The following is a 13522-nucleotide window of genomic DNA, read 5'->3' as shown; positions in this document are numbered from 1 at the left end:
TTACACAACTGTACAATGTCCTTACATTCACAGCTGCAGTACTCCTTACTAATGGGAGAGTGCCAAAGGTTCAAGAAGAAACTGGTGAGGAGGAAGCAGCAGAGCCACCAAGAAGACATGAAGAATAGCAGCAGCAAACCAGCTCTGGCTCTGGAGATACCAGCCAACTGGTAATGTTTAGTAAAGGTATGCACAGAAGGCCAGGTAACAGGGCTGCAGCAACACCAGCTCTGGAGATACCACCCAGCTGGTAATGTCTGGTAAAGGTACGCACAGAAGTAAGGTAGCAGGGCAGCAGCAACACCAGCCCTGGAGATACCATCCAACTGGTCATGTTTGGTAAAGGTATGCACAGAAGTCCAGGTAGCAGCTTCAAGAATAGAATTAGCATCTAAGCCTTTGAAAAAAGTACCAGAAGAAGCCAAAGCTCTAGTGGAATGAGCCTTTACAGAAGAAGGAAGGCTCTCGCCATGAAAAGTGTAACAAAAGGAAATAGCCTTTGAAATCCAAGTGGAAATAGTTTGCTTGGAAACAGCCAAACCTAAAGACCTAGGATGAAAGGAAACAAATAACTGGTCATACTTCCTGATAGCTTTCGTTTTATCCAAATAAAATCTGAGCTGTCTATGCACATCTAAGGTATGTAACACTGCCAGATTGCAGAGACGGAAAAAAGGTAGGTAAATTAATAGACTGATTAAGTGACAACTCATTAATCATCTTGGGCATAAAAGAAGATTTAGTACGCAAGGACGCCCTGTCCTCATGAAATATCAAAAAAGGTGAACAAGCCATAAGGGCTTGTAACTCATAGGTTCATAGGTTTATAGGTAAGTACTAGGCTATCGGCCCAAGGGCCTACGTAAGCCTAGCCAGCAAGGTTCCATAGCTTACGCCACCCAAGAAAGATATTTTCCTGTGCCACTGTCCAGCACAGACACAGAAGTGATCCCCGGGGTGTATTTCCTATTTCCCATCCACTCATCAAGGTTTTTCTTGAAGAGTGCTAATGAAGAACTTTGCTTGACATAGATGGGTAGCTTGTTCCAGAGTATAGGAAGTCTCTGGGACAGGAATCTATCCCTCCAGCGTGTCCTGTTTATTGTAGTGATAAGGTTTAGGTCCCTAGAGCATGTAGCTCGGAGGGATTGGGATTTCTTTAGTTGTAGTATGTCCAACAGCTCTGGGTTTGACATAGCTTTATATGTTAAGCAGAGGTCACCTCGGAGTAGGCAATATGCTATAGAGTAAAGCTGGAGTTTTTTGAGTTGGTCAGTGTAGGGCATTTGTTTGAGGCCAGTAATCCTCTTTGTGAGGTACTTCTGTGGCCTTTCCAGCTGCTGCAGATGTCTTGTGAGGTACATTCCAAAAGGGGCGTTGTACTCTATAATGGGTCTAATGAGTGACGAGTACAGGGGGAACAATGACCTCTTTTTTCCTGGATGAGAACCCTTTTATGATAAGGTGTGCCACGTAGAAGGACTTCCTGACTACTGTGGCAATGTGACTATCAAAGGAGAGACTACTGCCCACCTGGGTCCCAAGGTCTCTTATCATGCATTCGGTGTTAAGTAGATTGCTACCTATGTGGTAGTTCATGGGTACAGAGTTTTTACCAAAGGGGATGACACTGCACTGTTTGGCATGGAGTTTGAGGCCATGGCTCTGACACCAGGCATCTGTCTCAGTGAGGCCCTTCTGTAGGATGTCCACATCATTTGGGGACTTGACTATGGCTCCTAGTTTGCAGTCAATTTTTCCAGAACAAAATTAAGATCCCAGGGAGGAGGGACAGGCTTCCTGGGAGGTCTAATATTAAGGACGCCTTTAAGAAACTGCTTAGCCTCAAATCTAGACGCCAATGGGGGAGCTAAAGGCAGACAAGCAGAAAGAGCTGATAAGTGGGCCTTAATGGAAGAAGAGGCAAAACCAGAATTGAGCAACTCACACACATAAGAAAGAACCAAAGGAACATCCACAGAAAGTGGGTACAGGTTGTCACAAGAAAGACACCACATAGAAAACCTCTTTCATTTAGATAAGTAGGATTTCCTAGTAGTAGGCTTCCTGGCCTCCTGCAAGACCTGCAGCACGTCCTCAGAAAAAAATGTTCCACCCTGTGAGGAAACTTGTGATAATTGCCCCTGGCGAGATGCATAAGTAGAGGGAACCAGTGCTGTCGCGGCCAAAAGGGAGTCACCAACAAGCTTTTGGGAGCATCCCATTGAATCCAAAACAGGACTCTCAGAATGAGAGGAAGGGGAGGGAATGCATAAAGAAACATCCCCTTCCAAGAAAATGAGAGGGCATCCACCTTCCAGACCAGAGGACCTGGGACTCTGGCACAAAACAGAGGAAGCTGCTTGTTCAAAGGGGAGGCAAAGATATCTACTTAAGGACTACCCTACTGGTAGACAATGTCCAGAAACACATCCATGTGAAGCATCCATTCGTGGAATTGAGTGAAGGACCTGCTCAGACTGTCTGCCACAACGATCCGATCTGAAGGAAAGTAAACTGGACGTCGCAGTGGTGCAGTGGTAGTGCTGTCACCTCACATCAAGAGGTTCTCCTGTTCGATTCTCGGCTGGGGTGCCTTCTGTGCAGAGTCTGCATGTCCTCCTTGCATTCGTGTGGGTTTCCTCCAGGTGATCTGGTTTCCTCCTACATTAGAAAGACATGTGTCTAGAGCGTTTCTCTCCAGGCCTCCACTGAAAATTGGGTTTGTTCCAAGTTGAACATTCCCAGTTAATAAATGTTAAATAAATGAAAAAAATAACTGCCTGAAGAGTCACATGATATTGGATAGCCAGATATCATACCAGAAAGTGCTAGCCGGCAAAGACGGTAGGATCTCATACCCCTGTTTGTTAATATACCACATGACTGCGGTATTGTCTGTGAATACTTTGAGAGGCCCTGCAGAGAAGAGGGGATGAAAGGTCTGAAGAGCCCCCATCTCTTTGATGTTGATGTGCTCCTTCTGCTGACGAGGCAACCACACTCCCTGAACCTTCAGGGAGTCAAACATTGCTCCCCATTCCACATCTGAAGCATATGTGAACAGATCCTTAGAGGGAAGCAGAGGTTGAAACAGGGGCCCTGGATTCAGAGACAACTGCTGATTCCACTTCAGAAGTTCTACCTTGAGACACAAGAGAAGAGGAACAGGAAAGTCTAGAGGATGCACATGCTGAAGCCACACTGACTTCAGAAACCACTGGAACGTCCTCATGTGGAGTCTGGCCATCATAGGAAGCATTGGAATGGCGGAAGCCATGAATCCCAGAGCTCTCAAACTCAAACTCCCTGGCTGAAATGGAGGCCAGGGGAAGAAGAGTTTGACAGAAAGAAATGAAAGCTAATGCCTTTGGAGGAGGCAGGGATGCCAGCATTGGCACTGTTTGAAACCTGCAACCCAGAAAGACATGATCTTGAGACAAAGTCATGGAAGACTTGTTGAAGTTTATTGTGAACCCCAGGCTCTGAAGAAGCGAAATGGTAACATGAAGATTTTGCTAAAGGACCTCTGGAGAAGATGCCTGAATCAGCAGGTCATCCAAATAAGGAAAGATTTGAATCCCTTGAAGCCTGCAAAAGGCAATCACAGGAACAAGGCATTTGGTGAACACCCTGGGGGCAATAGAAAGGATAAAGGGCAAAGCACAGAACTGAAACTGCCAGGAAGCAACAGAGAAATGCAAAAATCTCCTGAAAAGAGGATGGATCAGAATATGGAGATAAGCATCCTTGAGGTCCAGAGACACCAGAAAGGCCTGAGGGAGCAAGAGAGGAAAAAGGGACTGAAGGGCAACATCCGAAAGGAAAGCACCTTATTGTCTTACTGATTTGTTCAATATTTAAGTTTTCCTCACTCCTCCTTAGTAGATCAGTGGCCATGGATAAGCACTTTCTGACTCTCAAAAATAAATCCAAAGTGCAAAGGAGTGGTCGGATAAAATCAAATACCGAAGTTTAATGTCCAAAAAAAGATAAATTCACAAGGCACACCAAAGAAATAACATTAACGCCTTAAAAGTTTCCCTCAGCAATGCAAAGATGCTACCTATTTGTTTATGGTATTAGAGCAAGTTAAAAGTAACATTAGAGGGGGTCCTTGGGAAGATTTGATTGAGTTCAGAGAGTTATGGTGGCAAGTAACCCTCCAAGCGGACCAACCACCAGGTTTAAACAAATGTATTTCCATTAAACCTTTGTTAAAATTAAGAGCAGCCAAGCTCTAAGATCTTTATAAGCACTTTCACAAAATGACCACTAGAGGGTACTAGTCTATAAGGCAAACTTACAAAATTAGAGTTACAATGATACCTCTACATTAATTTATTATTAAATTGATTGATTTGTGAAGTTTTTTCAATTTTAATGTTTTAATCTAGAGAAAATTATTACAATTATTTATTTATTGGAATAAGGTATAATTTCATATACTGTTGAACATGTTTTTTCTTTTTATGTGAATGGTTTTAGAAACAGAATTCTGCTTACATTTCCCTTTTAAATTTGATTAGTACAATGAGTACGTTAATTGATGTTATTATAAATACAGCTTGTTGTTTGCAATGATTTATCTGATGAAGTCTACATAATATGACGAAAACGCTGAGGGAAACTTTTAAGGCGTTAATGTTATTTCTTTGGTGTGCCTTGTGAATTTATCTTTTTTTGTTACATTAAACTTTGGTATTTGATTTTATCTGACCTCTCCTTTGCACTTTGGATTTATTTTTGGTGTTTTTAGTGCATTTCCACCATTCTGTTTACTTTCTGACTCTCTCTGTGGCCATTCCTTGAGATAGGTATTCTGAAACACTGTAGTAATTGCCTCAGGTACACTGACAACCCACTTATTCTTAAAAAAAGATAGAGTATGTGAGAAGTGTAAATACACTAATGCTGGAGGAGAAATTATATCATGTGACCAAAACTAATCCTATAGAGGCTGCCAGTGACACTTGCACCACACCTACTGCACAGGGTAAAGACCCTACGCATAAAACTACTTGTGTTGAGGCACTTACAGGTAACCTTCCTAAAACACTAAGAACTCCAGCACAGCACAATTAAAAAAAAGAGTCCTTAGCCATCACGTAAACACAATGTTAAAACAACACCCACAGCTACACATAGTAACATTGTATCCAATGCCTCTACTGCTAAGCCTTTAAGGAAAACCAGCACACAGCCAAATTTTTTGGTCATTGGTGATTATATAGTGAGGCACAATGATGTCCCCCTCACCAGACTGAGTAAGGACAGAGTCACGCTTAGTTACCTTTCTGGGGCTAGGATCCGTCAAGTCACACAGGCACTTAGGTCATTAAACCACAGGTACCAGTATGACTCTGTCATAGTCCAGGTAGGGGTTAATGACCTGAGATGTACCTCCCTTGACTATATGAAGTGAGACATGACTGAGTTCACGGATTATGTGTCTCAGGCAGGTATGAACCTAGCACTGAGTAGCATACTACCTTCTCCAAGGATGATTCACTCTGCCAACAGAAAATGACTGATTTTTGACAACTGGCTTAGCTTCTGGTGTCAGTCCATGGGGGTACAATATTTGACGGCTTGGGAGGACATGGTGGACATTCCATGCTGCTTTGCCAAGGATGGTCTGCACTTATCCCCTCTAGGCTTTTTGGATAATGGCAAATACCTTTTCCAGCCCAAAGGGCCTTTTTTAGGCAATGCCAAACTGATAAACCTACTCACGTAACTGAATCTATGAAGGAATATCTGAAGATGGTACTGCTAGAAGTCTTAACAAGAAACTCCATTCCCCGCAAGCCTTCCTCTCTCTGGAGAGCGTAGAGAACTGTGTAGTAATACATACATAGTTTAAAGTTGCTGAGAGTACCCCAGAAATGCAAGATTATATTGCCTTTCATATTACAGATCAGCTACTGCACAGAAAGAAACCTAAGGTGGAGGAGTATCAGTGTATATTACAGCCAATCTCACATCTAGACTAGTTAAAGTGTATGACGCACCATAAACAGGGTGTCATACCACATCCTTGCAATCTTTACATCTCCCGCCATGTCTCAGGAAACCTATACTACCCATCTCAATGTACTGGAGTCACTCACCATGCAACCCAATACGATATTCATGGGGGATCTCAACAACCGTTCTTTAGATTGGGAATCCTACACCACTTCTAATACACAAGCCCAGCAATTCCTAAACTTTGTCAGTACCAACATCCTGGAACAATTGGTACATTCTCCTACCAGGGGTATAAACATCCTTGGCCTTGCACTCACAAGCATGGGGGGGGGGGGGTACTGCTTTGCTCATCAGATCTGACCATAGGGCAATATTACTTGAAATAAAATTGAAATTAGGGGATCCAGCAAAACCAAAAACCTTTAGGAACTATTCTAAGGCTAACCTCTCTCTATTAAGCAACATCTTGCCTGAATTCCAAGCACCCCCACACCCACTAAACACCAAAAATACACTGAGCTATTTACAAAATCTCTGTACAGCCATATTCATAGCTGTACAGAGTGAGTTGTGCCTATTCATACTAAGAATAAGAAATTCAAGAGACAAGCCACCCTGATGCAATCACAATATCAATCAGTTATACAACAAAAGAAAAAATCTTGGCCAAGCGTAGGAGGAGCAAAGCCATGCATATTAAAGCCCCCTGACTAATCTAAACAGGCAGCTCTGAAATGGACACAAATGCTCAAGGTTTATGGCTGACTAAGTCTGCAGATGATTGCATGATGAGGGTTATCATCGACTCCCTTGTGGACACTAGCATTCTTTTAGAAGGTCTATCTCTGACTAACAAATGGTGCCAAAGCCATGGTCTTAAACTCAGTGCTAAGAAATTCACAATTGCACCCTTTGGGAAGTGAACTATCCTGGCTAGCTACCATGTTGATAATACACCCCTGAGAGATGAACCCGTGGTCAGGGATCTGGGTATGCATGTAGACAGTAGCCTTATCTTTGACCACCACGTGGCCACAGTGGTGAGGAAATCCTTTTATGTTGCACAACTTATAAGTGAGGGCATGGCATCTAGGACCATAGAGGTCATTATCCCACTGTACTCTGTTCTTATCAATCCAATCATAGAGTACAATGCTCCCTTTGGTATGTACCTGACCAGGCATATTCAGCAACTACTACAACCTCAAAGTTTCCTTACAAAAAGAGTAAAAGGTATAACAAACTTGCCTTATGCACAGCACCTTAAAGCCCTTTACCTCTACTCAGTCTCCTATAGATTGCTGAGGGGTGATCTATGACTGACTTACAAGGCATCCGCAAACCCCACAATTATGAATCTCCTACATATTCATAATTCAAAGAATACCAGAAATACAAGGTCTAGGAGCATGAATTTTGTCTGTGACTTAAACACAGCATGCTGGAGAGACATACATGTGTGTCCCAGAGACTGCCCCTCCTATGGAACAGGCTTCCCATCCATGTGAAGCTGAGTTGTCTATTACCTAGTGTAAGCACAACCTAGACAAGTACATGGGGAATAGGAAATGTATGTTCCTTATGGACAGAGGTAGCTATGAAGTGCCTGCCACTGCGTGTGCTTGATAGTGAATTATATTTTGTATAGTGTAGTGTGTGCCCTACTATAAATGCAGAAATTACACTACAATCCTACAATTTTGCCTGCTGTCATAAATGTGTGAGCTGTAATTCTGCACATCCAATGGCAGCATGACTATCTTTATACACTTTCCATTAAAAAATCATGTGAGTACTAACAGAGAATAATTTCCCCAGAAGGAATGCAATGTATGCAGACTAATCAAAAACATCCCCTGGAATTGAAACAGTTAGCTCTAATGCCCCCCCAGCCACACACACAAACATACAAAATACACAACACTCACTCATAATACCAGTGCTTCAAATTGCCCAACTACAGCAGTAACCCTGTGCAGGCAATAAACACGTTACATATATATATATATATATATATATATATATATATATATATATATATATATATACACACACACACACACACACACACACACACACATGCACATGCAAAAATTAATATATTTTCTATTAAATTCTTAACACAATCATTATTCAGACATAATTATTATTTAGGCAGTGAAACATATGTTATGCAGACATTGATGTTTCTGCTTCAAGCACAGATTTGTGCAAAAATGCCACCACCAGCAAGCAAAGGCAAAACGCTACACTAAAAAAACACTTCTTAACATTAAGACTTCAGTGTCATAACTGAATGGATCTTCATGTAAATACAGTAAAATAAAAATCTGAATATGTTATCACTAGGCCACAAAAAGAAAATTCTCCCAGCAAATGAGAATAGTCCTGAGACTCGGTGAGTGTATAACAATGATTTCTTTTTCTATTAATGGACCAAGTAACGCCAAAAGAACAAATTATAATTAAACTTTTGGTTTGGCAGCTGCTCGATAGAGACATTTAACTAGAGCATCAGATCCTGGATCAGAATTGATAAAAATGTTGGTAAATACAAGTGGGAATACACAAGTTACCTGTGAGGAAGAGACCCATGGCATTGAGAAAACCTTAAAAAGAAAGTAGTGGGGGAAAAGGTAACCAGCTAACTTAACTAGGTATCCATGTCATATAGAGAAATGGCAGAAAGGTGCATCAATAATACGGTGATGGACAAAAATGCAGCAATTAGTTTGTTAGAAAGTAAAATTGATCAGATGCATGCAGAAATTCTACAATCAAGTGGGACCCTGCTGGAATATACTGCTTCAAACAACAAAATGCCTTAAGAAATGCTGTCAAACCATTCGGACAGTCTGACCATGCTACAGGAGTCAGGAAAACAGTTGAAAGAGGGACTCCTTTAACAAGTTAAACCAAAGGAATTAAATAAAAAAAATGACAAGAGTTGGAGGACAGAACCCTATTGGAAAATTTTTGATTCATGGCAGTGCTGGAGTTAATGAAAGGGCAAGATTGCAAATAATTCATTAAAAGTCTGATAAGTAAATGGACAAGTATCCCACTACAGAAGATTAAAACAAACAGAGCTGAGAGAGTTGATATTACAAAATCCCCAAGCAAGGCAACATCCCCATACAATCATGGTAAAACTCTAAACTTTTCAATTGAAAGAAAATATCATATCTACGCTTTGGAGAAGAAGCCAGATCTTGAAGGTTAAAGAAACAAGACTGTATATTTACAATGATTATTCAGCTAAGAGCAGTACCAAAAGGGACCTTTTTCTTCCTGATATAAAAGCTTGCATGTAGCAAAACCTTAGATTTAAGCTCCTCTCATCTCAGAGTTATTTATCCCTTAGACTTGAAAACATACCTGAATCCACATCAAGCAATTCAAGATATACAGAAAACAGCTGAAGAAGTAAATGAGGTCAAAGAAATGTGTACGAAGAAGGGTTCATAGGTTTATAGATCATAGGTTCATAGATTAGTACTAGGCTAACTGCCCTTGTGGGCCATTTTAAGCCTAGCCAATTATCCCTTCTGAGACTCAAACCCTGCACCTTGTGTTTGTAAGGCAAACACCTTAACCATTAGGCCACCCTCCCAAACAAGGGTAACAACAAAAGACAAGTAAATAAACACCTATAAGAGGGCTCCAGCAAAGCTGGTGCTTCAAAAGAAGATGTAGAGATGTGCAGGAGCTATAAAAAAAGGGTAAGAGACAATGCTGAGTCAAAAAAACGTACACAAATACACATGGACTGATTTTCATAACTCTAGGCAACAGCAGGTCTTGGGACAATCTCTGTAAAGAGCTTACTGTCATCACAAGCATGCTTTAAGAGTGTTAAAAATAAGGGTAATAACTAAATTGAAGTTTCTTTCATTAATCATTTTAAATTGTTTCATAAGATTCAAAAATGTTATATTCCACAACAAGCAAGTCTGACAACAGACAAAGAATGTAAAGAAAGAAGATACAAGGGGAAAATGTGATTTTAAGAATGGTGTGGAGCTAGGTGAGGGAGTAGCTGGATAAATGAAAAAAATAATAGGTGGACACTGGGGAATCCTGAATGATATCATACTTAAGGAGCAGCAGAGATGCAGGAAATGACATATGGATGACACTGAAGGATTTGTTGCCTATCTGCAAAACAAATATCAGAAATACCCATTCTGAGGACCTAAACCTTGTCTACAAAATAAACAAGATATGTTGGATGGACAGGTATGGGTCTCAAAGATCACCCCCTTCTCTGGAAAAGGTCTGCCATCCATGTGAAGCAAAGCTCATCCCCAAACATATTCCAACATAACTTGTACCAATGGACGGGAAATTGCAAATTTAGCCCTTGTTTGGCACCTATGCCCCCAATGAGCAGGTGCAGCCATTTGTATTCTTGATTTATAGAAGCTTATATCATGACTTGCAGCACTCCTTGTGACAAGCTTGGCTAGGCTTAAAATGGTTCTTGGACTGACAGCATAGTAACAATCTCTGAACCTGTGAACCTGATAGGGCCCTGGTTATTGCCTAGCCATCGTGTACATTTTTTCCACTTGACAACAAATGATTTCCTAGCAACAGACATTTCTGTCTCTTCAGTACCTGCTTCATGTCCTCATAAAAGAGGTGACCAAAAGGAATCAAAACTGAATCATCCAGGCAGTTAAGTCAGTTGAAGTCATCAAACTACCTATCTTCTGTGAACTGGTCTAGTCTGTGAGGAACACTATGGTAACTGTCCTTGGCCAATTAAATAGGAAGGGACAACAAATGATGCCTGGCCAAATGGGAGTCACTGCACTGACTTTTGAAGAGCCCTTTTGAATCTTCAGAATTACACTGTGTATCAATAGAAAGAGTGAGAAAGAGTGGAAATGTATAAAGGAAGATGCCCGACCACAAGAATGAAAATGCATCTGTTTTCAGGTTTGCCTGCAAACAGTCCTGGAGTAGAACGTTCAGTTATCTGTTTTGTAGAGAGGCAAACAGATCTATTTGAGGTATTCCCTGCAACTGGATTAACTCTTGGAACCCCCCTCGTCCATCCTGGTCCTGCTCAGCTTGTCTGCCATTATATTTTGCTCTGACAGAATATAAGATGACTGGGAGGTTAAGGAATGCTGTAGAGCTACCTCATATGCTATCACAGCCAGTCTGCATACAGGATATAACCCAGGTCCAGGGACCATAGATAATGAAGAGATTTGAAGGCATGGATCTCAGCCAGTGTCTCTGACAATGATGTGCTTTCATTTGGCTGAAGAATTATACAGGCCTTACACCTTTACCCCATAGAAATTGCTCCCTAAGCAAAACCTGAGCCGTCTGTAGTTAGAGATTGACTGGGGATCTGTGTAGTTCCTTATTTTTTTTTTTTTTATTTACAAAGCCCAAAATTGGAATCTGAATTTCTAGATGATGACGTTGTTGGGGCCTTGTGGTTTTTTACAAAGCATTGAATTTTTCTCATATATAACTTGACAACTGGAATCAAACTAATGTTAAAAAAGGAACTGATTCTTTTGGCTCTTTAAAGGATATGATATATGCTTTGGGTAAACATTACATTATTATTAAAGGCCTTAAGATTGACAATGCCCATTTGACTAAATGTATTTCTTTAGGTATTGAACCTATGGGTTTGCATTATTTTAATGTTCCTATGGAAATAATTTTAGATGAACAATCTATTTCAGATTTTAATGCACTGTTTTAACACTTTTGGCGTTGAGTTTATGAAATTGTTGATTAAGAAAAACGATGAAAGGTTGTGTAAACTTTTGGTGGAGGTGGAGAAGCTGAATAATACTATTGTTAACAATTTACTGTTCCCTCAGTGGGAAAAGTTGTACGAGAAGCAGTATAGGACTGCTAATAGTAAGGCACAGGTCATTTTTGACAAGGAAAATAAAAAAATGATGAGGGATCAGGAACAGTATAAAAAGTACAGTTGTGTACCTACCATAAATGTAGAAGTTCGAGTGTATTCACTTTTGCAGTCATTACTCTTGGGTTATCCTGCTGGCAGGCTACCCGCAGTCGGCCAGAATTCCAAAGTCTAAGTCCGGCGTTGGTTGCTGTCGCCTCTTCCCTGACGTCAGTGCGCCAGGGGTATAAAAGATGCAGCCGACGCCATTTTCTTCAGTTTTTCTTGCCCCAGATGTCAGGTGCCCCCAAATTGGTAGGCTGAAAAATATGCCACTAAAAAGCATGCACAAAAATAACATTTTTTTCATCTTCAAGCAAATACACCAAAAAGGTTGTATAGGATAGAGAAGTGCAGATAAGTCCCAGCAAAGAAGAGGGGGATGGTGGGTGGGTAACCTGGACTGCAACAGTGAATACACTCGAACATCTACATTTATGGTAGGTACACAACTGTACTATGTTCATCGTGTTTCACTGTTGCAGTCATTACTCTTGGGTTGAATCCCAAAGCTGAGGTAGGGTGGCTGGGCTAAATAGGATTAGGAGAAGCTATGAGGCCCTGCAGAACTGCAGTGGCAAAGCCTGCTCTGGACTTAGCGTAAAGAGGTAAGTGGTAGTGCTTTGTGAAGGTATGCACTGAACTTCAAGTTGCAGCCTCTAAGATATCTTTGGTTGGTACTCCTCTGAGGAAGGCTGCTGAAGTGGCTGCTGCTCTGGTGGAATGAGGCCTAATGCCCTTAGGCACTGATTTGCCATGTTGAAAATAGCAGAAACAGATGCAATGGCCTATCCATTTAGAAACAGCCTGTTTTGAGATAGCCTTTCCTTGTGATCCTGCAGCATATGAAACTAAAAGTTGCTCAGTCTTTCTGAAAGCTTTAGTTCTGTCCAAGTAGAAATGTAACTGCCTGTGTATGTCCAAAGAATGCAGAATTTTCTCACCCTTGTTCTGTGGATTAGGATAAAAGGTTGGCAAGTGAATGGTTTGGTTAAGGGCCACATTAGACACCACCTTAAGCACAAATGTAGGGTTTGTCCTCAGAGAAACCCTGTCTGGATGAAAAATGATGACAGGTTCCACAGACATGAGTGCTTGCAACTCCGAGATTCGCCTTGCAGAGGTTATTGCTAGGAGCAGAGCTGTTTTTCAGGATAAGAATTTTATATCTGCTGTTGATGCTGGCTCGAAAGGAGGCAGTGTGAGTTTTTCCAAAACATAATTGAGGTCCCAGGCCGGAATTGGTGCTCTCCTTGGAGGTCTAATGTTTTTGGCCCCTACTGCCTTATTAAAGGATGAGAAAAGATAGGTGGTTCCGTATTGTAATGGGCTGAAATGGCAGAGGCATGAATCTTAATTGATGAGAAGGAATGGCCTTTGTTCAGCATCTCAGTTAGGTATTGTAAAACATGAGGGATATTTGGTACACACATGTCAATGCCTTGTTCCTGGTTCCAAGCACAGAATCTCTTCCATTTTTCTGCATAAGATTTTCTGGGGACTGGGCCTCCTGGCCTCCAAGATAACATCCATAACAGCTTTTGAAAGAGGAGTGTTCTGAATGGCTACATTATCCGCCATGCTGCCAGATTTAAGGTCCTGAGT

General features: G+C 41.3%; 1 protein-coding gene across 4 annotated transcripts in view; it reads right to left on the bottom strand.

Moving 5' to 3' along the window:
* INPP5B (inositol polyphosphate-5-phosphatase B) overlaps positions 1-13522 on the bottom strand; it is a 2334801-nt gene that overhangs the window by 586225 nt on the left and 1735054 nt on the right. The gene's annotated exons all lie outside the window — the stretch shown is intronic.

The sequence above is a fragment of the Protopterus annectens genome, chromosome 1.part1, assembly GCF_019279795.1.
Source record: "Protopterus annectens isolate FY-2018-M chromosome 1.part1, PAN1.0, whole genome shotgun sequence".
Lineage (NCBI taxonomy): Eukaryota > Metazoa > Chordata > Ceratodontiformes > Protopteridae > Protopterus > Protopterus annectens.
This window is presented reverse-complemented; position numbering and strand designations above follow the sequence as displayed.